The sequence below is a fragment of the Palaemon carinicauda genome, chromosome 3 (genome assembly GCF_036898095.1).
Source record: "Palaemon carinicauda isolate YSFRI2023 chromosome 3, ASM3689809v2, whole genome shotgun sequence".
NCBI lineage: Eukaryota > Metazoa > Arthropoda > Malacostraca > Decapoda > Palaemonidae > Palaemon > Palaemon carinicauda.
In genome coordinates this window covers 42,879,800-42,887,628 of record NC_090727.1, presented here as the reverse complement: position 1 = coordinate 42,887,628, position 7,829 = coordinate 42,879,800, and the positions used below count along the sequence as shown (strand labels likewise).

Sequence of the window (7,829 nt, the reverse complement as noted above, 5' to 3'; positions counted from 1 at the left end):
GTTTTTAAGTTAATTTGGGTTTGTTTGTTGACGTGAAACTAGTCTGAAAACAGTGCACTTTATAACGGCCCTATAATTTTTTAGGCCCATCAGCTTCGTGCTAGATTAGGTCTGCCTCAGAGTAGTCTTAGAAATTCCCGTATAAACTACTGTTATTACTACATTTTATGTAGCTTTGACATTCTTCCTTGCCTAACATCACCTTATGGTACCTGACACCACTTTACCTACCCTTTACCATACCTAACCTAAAATACTCCTAACTAACCTAACCATACCTTTCCTGTCCTTGCCTCACTTTACTTGTCTTTACCTCACCTGCCCTAACCTAATCTGCTCTTACCTTACCAGCATTTATCTCGCCTACTAATTCCTAACCTACCCTTAATTTAACTGCTCTTACCACACCTACTCTTACCTATCTTTACCTTACCTTAGCTGATCCAGCTCACCCTACCCATCCTTGCCTAACCTTACCTTGATCCTACAGTGTCATGTTTGAGCTGACTAAAATAGTGCAGTAAATATAAAATGAAATTAATGGATGCACAATGCCTTTTATTCCTTAAATTAACCCACAAGTTACTGTATTTCGTACCTGGCTTTATGTGATCCACATTCTAAACGGATATATAGCTTTGGGGCAAGATCATTATAGGAAAAGCCTTAGACTAACTTGAATAGGAACCTTGGGCTAATTAACTGGTGATACAAACACCTCTAACATACCTTATAAATGGCTAAATTCTATTTTGCAAGTGGGGTTTAATAAGCAATGAAATAAGTAAACTAGTATTATATAATGGTTAATAACAAATTAGTTTAAAAAGACCCGCCAACCATCTTTATGTTGCATTCACAGAAATTCTACTTGAGACAAAATGTTATTTTGTGTGAGTGTAATTCTTTGATTGTTGAGTCTGGTACATGGATTTATCCTTACAGCTGTGCTATTCCTCGGCAGATGAAAGTCATGAGTATTTAGACTTGAGGTCAGTGGGCTTATAGCCATACAAGGAGAATAACTATTGAAAGAATTTTAGTGGAAAGGTTCCTATACAGGTGAGGTATAAACTCCTTAGTGAATCATTTTCTGTAAATATCTGTTAGGTATGATTATCCCATAACCTTGACTAGATCAAACAAATACTGTAGTTAAGTTTGGTCTTATAGCTTGGAAGTTACAGTAAATTATTGCCAAGACTAAGCGGTTTTTGTGCATGTCGTAATTGGCATTCAAATGAATAAATCAAAGCTTGGGAGGTAAAATTATGATAGAGGGAGACCTTTGTTTGGTGTGTAGATGTATTGTGGAATAGAGCAGGAAACCAAAAACTAACTTTGATTACTCTGGGTTTAACCAAGGAATATTCATACTTTTTTGCCCAAGAAAAGGCATTTCATGAAGCTGGAGTGGGTAATTCAAAATGGAGCACTGGTAATGATTTTGCCAGTGTTGAATATATATATGTTTAATCACTCGGAACTCTTTGTAGATCCTGATACAGGTACATATACACAGAATATCAGTAGGCCATGATCAGATACGTTCTCCGTAGTGGAGTAAAAAAAAAATCATGTTTAAGGTAATCCCTTCTCTCAATATGGTTCATTCACCAGGGAAAAGTATCGTTGATGCCAATTTTTATACCAAATATATTTTTTTCATTTTTGACTATTATAGTAATATAAATTTGTTAATTCAACAGAAGAAATGTGACGAATAGTTCCACAACTTCCTGCTGGAAGCATTTACATCATACCTTCACCTAACAGTGAAAGCGGATTCCAATGAATAGTCCCTGTAGCCGCAGAAAGACCTCTATCTTCAACCTCTCAGAATTGGGTAAGGAATAACTTAAATCCGTTTGTGTCGATAATTTAATTATGGGTTTGTTTGTGAAACAAATTTGGAAATAACATTTCATTTAGTGTTTGTTCCGTAACTGAAATACAAACCACGCTATTTACATGGGGTAATTACTTCGGCGTAGCTGAACGACGAGCCATAAAAGTTTTAACGAGGGTTTCCTACCCCGCCGCTAGTTAGGGAGGGGTAGCTAGCTACCCCTCCCCCCTCACACACACCGGAGAATACTCCACTTTACTTTTGACTCGGATGGCGATCGGAAGTCTCCGCTCCCATTCTCACTTGACGGCCATTATTGTTTTGTCTTTTTAACTTACCTTTTCTTATACTTAGGTATATTTAAACATTATTGATGTTTACATATATTTTTCAATATTTAACTTAGCCGGTGATTATATAGCTGCAACTCTGTTGCTCGACAGACAACTCTACGGTAAAAACTCGCCAGCGATCGCTACACAGGTTGCGGGTGTGCCCAACAGCGCCATCTGTCGACCAGATACCCAGTTCTCAATGTAAACAAAGACTCAATTCTCTCTCTGTTGAGGTGTCGACAAGACGTACTTTACTCGCTGTTGCTAAACTGGAGTTTTTCATATCTAATTGGTGAAGTACTATATTCTAGTTTTGAGCTTTCGCTGTGCAGGGTTTCTCTTCACACAAATCCTTGAACTCTTTTTGATTACGGATTCTTTGTTGATGACTTTTTGATAGTTTTTTGAATTTCCCTTTGACCAATTCAAAATGGCTGACCCTTCACAAGTCCCCAAATTTAGGAAGTGCAATGCTAGGGACTGTTCAAGGCGTCTTCCGAAGGCTTCTATCGACCCTCACACTGTTTGTTCCAATTGTCGGGATAAAATCTGTCAATTGGAAGATCGGTGTGAGGAGTGCGTTGGCCTTTCGGAATTCGATTTTATCGAATTTCAAAAGTATACACGTAGGCTAGAGAGAGATAGAGTTAGGAGAAGTTCTTCTCGTTCTATTGATATTTCCTCTCCTCATGCCCCACAACCTATTCCTTCCCCTGTAGTGGTTGCTCCTAACCCCCCTTCTGGCACTCAGGAACCATTGATGGCTGATATGATGCGTGCCATCCAGGCTCTGGGTGAGAGAGTTGAGTCCCTTGCTAGTGACCGTAATCAGCTCATGGCGGATGTAAAGGAGCTTAAGTGCAAAAGTGCAGTGGGAAGTGCTAAAGTGCCGAGTGATAGTGTTGTGGATAGTGTTGCGCTTGAGGGTTCGTCTGTTCGTGCCTGTCGTCCTCCTAGTCCGGGACCTCTTGCAAGCTCCCAAGTCCAGGGGAGAAGCAATGTCGTACGACATATGGGTTTGAGAGGCTTTAATCAGCGAACAGACGTTCCCTCCGTGGTATCGGGCTTATCTACCCAAGATCGCTCCTACCTAACTAAGACGAGAGAGCCCATTTATACCTCGTCTTCAGAAGGTGTTTCTCGCAAGAAACCTTGGACCAAGGTCTCACGACCGTTAAAACGCAAGTCGGTCCCTTCAGCGCAAGTCCAACGGCCCGGTTGTAGCCACTGGGTCAGTTCGGACTCGCTGCCGTCATCCGATGACTGCTCACCGCCTAAGAGAGGCAAAGCGGTACCGCTTCAGACAGTAACACCGTCTGTCGCCGCACCTGCTCCCGTAGACCCTAAGTGGTCTCTACTGCAAGACATGCAGTCTAAACTGACGTCTCTAATGCAGGACTTTCGTGCAGAGAAGGTTGCTGCCGCACCAGCTAGTGCAGTACCTAGCCTACAACCTTCCACACGATCGGTTGTGCGTCCTGTGGACGCTGAGGTAACCTTCTCACGCACACCAGTTGAGAGAGTTCCTCCACCCATGCGTTCCAGTGTGTTCTGCCAGCCGCATGTTGACGTTAAGCGACGCACGGAGGTTGCCGTTGACGTTCTGGAGGTTCAACAACCGTCAGAGTTGCTTTGTTTTGACGTGGTGCGTCAACCTCCGCAACCCAGTGTGGTTTCCACTGCGCACCCACATCAGTCCAGACAGTCTGGAGTTGATGCTGTGCGTCCCCGCGCTACCATGGTTGTTGCCAGCTCACAGACTGGGCAGCAGTTCCATGACGTTGCGTCCGGCTCAGTCACGCATGCACCCGTGCGACCGGACTCAGCGAACCAGCCGTTACCCACTCCGTTGCCGTTTCCTCATCAGTTGTCGGATGAGGAACTTTCTGATGATGATGTTGCTGCACACATAGATGAACCACAATCAGATTTGGACGAGCCTAAGTCTACTCAACCCTCTTTGGACTTTAGAAAAGTTTTGGCCATTTTCAAAGAGCTGTTTCCGGACCAGTTTGTTTCTGTGGCTCCTCGTTCTCCGCCGTCAGAGTTTGTGTTAGGTATGCCGTCTACCACTCCTGCCTTTACTAGACTCGTCCTCGCACGCTCATCCAAGAGAGCTTTGCGGGTGATAGGAGAATGGTTGCAGTCCAAGAAGAGTTTAGGGAAGACAGCCTTTGCGTTTCCCCCTGCTAGACTCTCTTCTAGATCGAGCGTCTGGTATGCCACGGGAGAAGTTCTTGGCTTGGGAGTTCCTGCCTCTGCCCAGGGCGACTTCTCAAGTCTTGTAGACTCTCCCCGCCGCCTTGCCATGAGACGCTCAAAGATATGTTGGTCATCTTCGGACCTGGACCACCTTTTGAAAGGTATCTTTAGGGCCTTCGAAGTTTTTAACTTCTTAGACTGGTGTCTAGGAGCCCTAAGCAGAAAGATCTCTCCGACAGAGAAAGAGACTTCCTTGCTCATTATGTCCTGCATGGACAAGGCCGTACGTGATGGGTCTAATGAGCTTGCTGCATCATTTGTGTCCGGAGTCCTTAAAAAGCGTGAAAACCTATGCTCATTCCTTTCAGCTGGAGTTACACCGTGCCAGAGATCTGAGCTTCTCTTTGCTCCTCTTTCCAAGTGCCTTTTTCCAGAAGCCCTGATTAAGGAAATAGCCGCTTCATTGGTGCAGAAGGACACTCACGATCTTGTTGCGTCCTCCGCTCGCAAAGCTCCCCCTTTGCCTACCTTGTCAGCTAGACCAAGGATGGACACTCCAGCGTCCCGTTTTATTCCGCCCTTTCGTGGCAGAGCCTCCAGCAGAGGAGGTGCTCGTGCCGAAGGGAAACGAGGAAAGAAGAAAGGATCCAAGTCCTATAAGGGCAGAGTCTGACTGCCCGCATCTTCAGACAGCAGTGGGAGCCAGACTCAAGAACTTCTGGCAGACCTGGGAGAAGAGAGGCGCAGATGCACAATCTGTGAAGTTGCTCAGAGAGGGGTACAAGATCCCTTTTGTACGGAAACCCCCTCTAGCAACGTCTCCCATCGATCTCTCTCCCAGGTACAGAGAGGAAGACAAGAGACGAGCCTTGAAACGGGAAGTGTCTCTTTTACTAGAGAAGGGAGCGGTGGTCAAAGTCTCGGACCTTCAATCTCCGGGATTCTACAACCGACTCTTCTTGGTGTCAAAGAAGACAGGAGGGTGGAGGCCGGTGCTAGACGTCAGTGCTCTGAATGTCTTTGTCACAAAGCAGACGTTCTCCATGGAGACCACAAAGTCAGTCTTAGCAGCGGTCAGAAGGGAAGACTGGATGGTCTCTTTACACCTAAGGGACGCCTACTTCCACGTCCCCATCCACCCGGACTCCCAACCTTTTCTGAGATTCGTTTTCGAAAAGGTTGTCTACCAGTTTCAAGTCCTGTGCTTTGGCCTAAGCACAGCTCCTCTTGTGTTTACGAGGCTGATGAGGAATGTAGCCAAATTCCTTCATTTATCGGACATCCGAGCCTCCCTCTATTTGGACGACTGGCTTCTCAGAGCTTCTTCCAGTCGCCGCTGTCTGAAGGATCTAAAGTGGACTCTAGATCTGACCAAGGAATTGGGTCTCCTTGTCAATATGGAAAAGTCACAACTGGTCCCATCCCAAACTATTGTGTATTTAGGGATGGAGATTCACAGTCTAGCTTTTCGGGCTTTTCCGTCGGCCCCCAGAATAAGCCAAGCCCAGTTATGCATCCAGAACATGCTGAAGAAGGAACAATGCTCAGTCAGGAAGTGGATGAGTCTGGTAGGGACGCTATCATCCCTGGAACAATTTGTGTCATTAGGAAGACTACACCTCCGTCCTCTTCAATACCATCTAGCTTTTCACTGGAAAAAGGACAAGACGCTAGAAGCGGTCTCGATCCCCATTTCCGAAAAGATGAAGTCTTGCCTGACTTGGTGGAAGGACAGTATCAACCTAAGAGAGGGTCTTCCCCTGGCTGTTCAGACTCCCAACCACGTTCTCTTCTCGGACGCATCGGACGTAGGCTGGGGCGCGACATTAGACGGTCGGGAATGTTCAGGACTGTGGAACTCGAGTCAAAGGATCATGCATATCAACTGCAAGGAGCTGCTGGCAGTACATCTGGCCTTGAAAAGCTTCAGGTCTCTCCTTCGAGGCAAAGTGGTGGAAGTGAACTCGGACAACACCACTGCCTTGGCGTACATCTCCAAGCAAGGAGGGACCCACTCACTGACGTTGTACGAGATCGCAAGGGACCTGCTCATCTGGTCAAAAAGTCAAAACATATCACTAGTAACGAGGTTCATCCAAGGCAACTTGAATGTCATGGCAGATTGTCTCAGTCGGAAAGGGCAAGTAATTCCAACGGAATGGACCCTCCACAAGGATGTATGCAAGAGACTTTGGGCCACTTGGGGCCAACCAACCATAGATCTCTTTGCAACCTCGATGACCAAGAGGCTCCCAATATATTGCTCACCAGTCCCGGACCCAGCAGCAATACATATAGATGCCTTTCTCCTAGATTGGTCGCATCTAGATCTATACGCATTCCCACCGTTCAAGATTGTCAACAAGGTACTGCAGAAGTTCGCCTCTCACGAAGGGACAAGGTTGACGCTAGTTGCTCCCCTCTGGCCCACGAGAGAATGGTTCACCGAGGTACTTCGATGGCTAGTAGACGTTCCCAGAAGTCTTCCTCTAAGGGTGGACCTTCTACGTCAGCCACACGTAAAGAAGGTACACCAAAGCCTCCACGCTCTTCGTCTGACTGCCTTCAGACTATCGAAAGACTCTCGAGAGCTAGAGGCTTTTCGAAGGAGGCAGCCAGTGCGATTGCTAGAGCAAGGAGAACATCCACCCTTAGAGTCTACCAATCGAAGTGGGAAGTCTTCCGAAACTGGTGCAAGTCAGTATCTGTATCCTCGACCAGTACCTCTGTAGCTCAAATAGCTGACTTTCTCTTATACCTGAGAAAAGGACGATCCCTTTCAGCTCCCACTATCAAGGGCTACAGAAGCATGTTGGCATCGGTCTTCCGGCATAGAGGCTTAGATCTTTCCAACAATAAAGATCTTCAGGACCTCCTTAAGTCTTTTGAGACCACGAAGGAGCGTCGTTTGGTTACACCTAGTTGGAATTTAGACGTGGTACTAAGATTCCTCATGTCAGACAGGTTTGAGCCGCTACAATCAGCCTCCCTGAAAGATCTCACCTTAAAGACACTTTTCCTGGTATGCTTAGCCACAGCTAAAAGAGTCAGTGAGATTCATGCCTTCAGCAAGAACATCGGATTTTCGTCAGAAAAAGCTACATGTTCGCTACAACTTGGTTTTCTAGCCAAAATTGAGCTGCCTTCTCGACCTTGGCCGAAATCGTTCGATATTCCCAGCTTATCGAGTATGGTAGGCAATGAACTAGAAAGAGTCTTATGCCCTGTGAGAGTTTCTTAAGTTCTATTTAAAGCGAACTAAACCTTTACGAGGCCAATCTGAAGCTTTATGGTGTTCAGTTAAGAAACCATCTTTGCCTATGTCAAAGAATGCTTTATCCTACTTTATCAGACTGTTAATACGAGAAGCTCATTCACATCTGAGTGAGGAAGACCAAGCATTGCTTAAGGTGAGGACACACGAAGTTAGAGCTGTCGCAACT

General features: G+C 45.8%; 2 long non-coding RNA genes across 2 annotated transcripts in view; one reads left to right on the top strand and one right to left on the bottom strand.

Annotated features, from left to right (window-relative positions):
• Positions 1-7,829, bottom strand: part of LOC137638257 (uncharacterized) — a 346,783-nt gene that overhangs the window by 35,462 nt on the left and 303,492 nt on the right. The gene's annotated exons all lie outside the window — the stretch shown is intronic.
• Positions 946-7,829, top strand: part of LOC137638253 (uncharacterized) — a 43,635-nt gene continuing 36,751 nt past the window's right edge. The window contains exons 1-2 of the long non-coding RNA XR_011043960.1: positions 946-1,062; positions 1,710-1,846. This is a non-coding gene — a long non-coding RNA (uncharacterized lncRNA). The remainder of the gene's footprint in view (positions 1,063-1,709; positions 1,847-7,829) is intronic.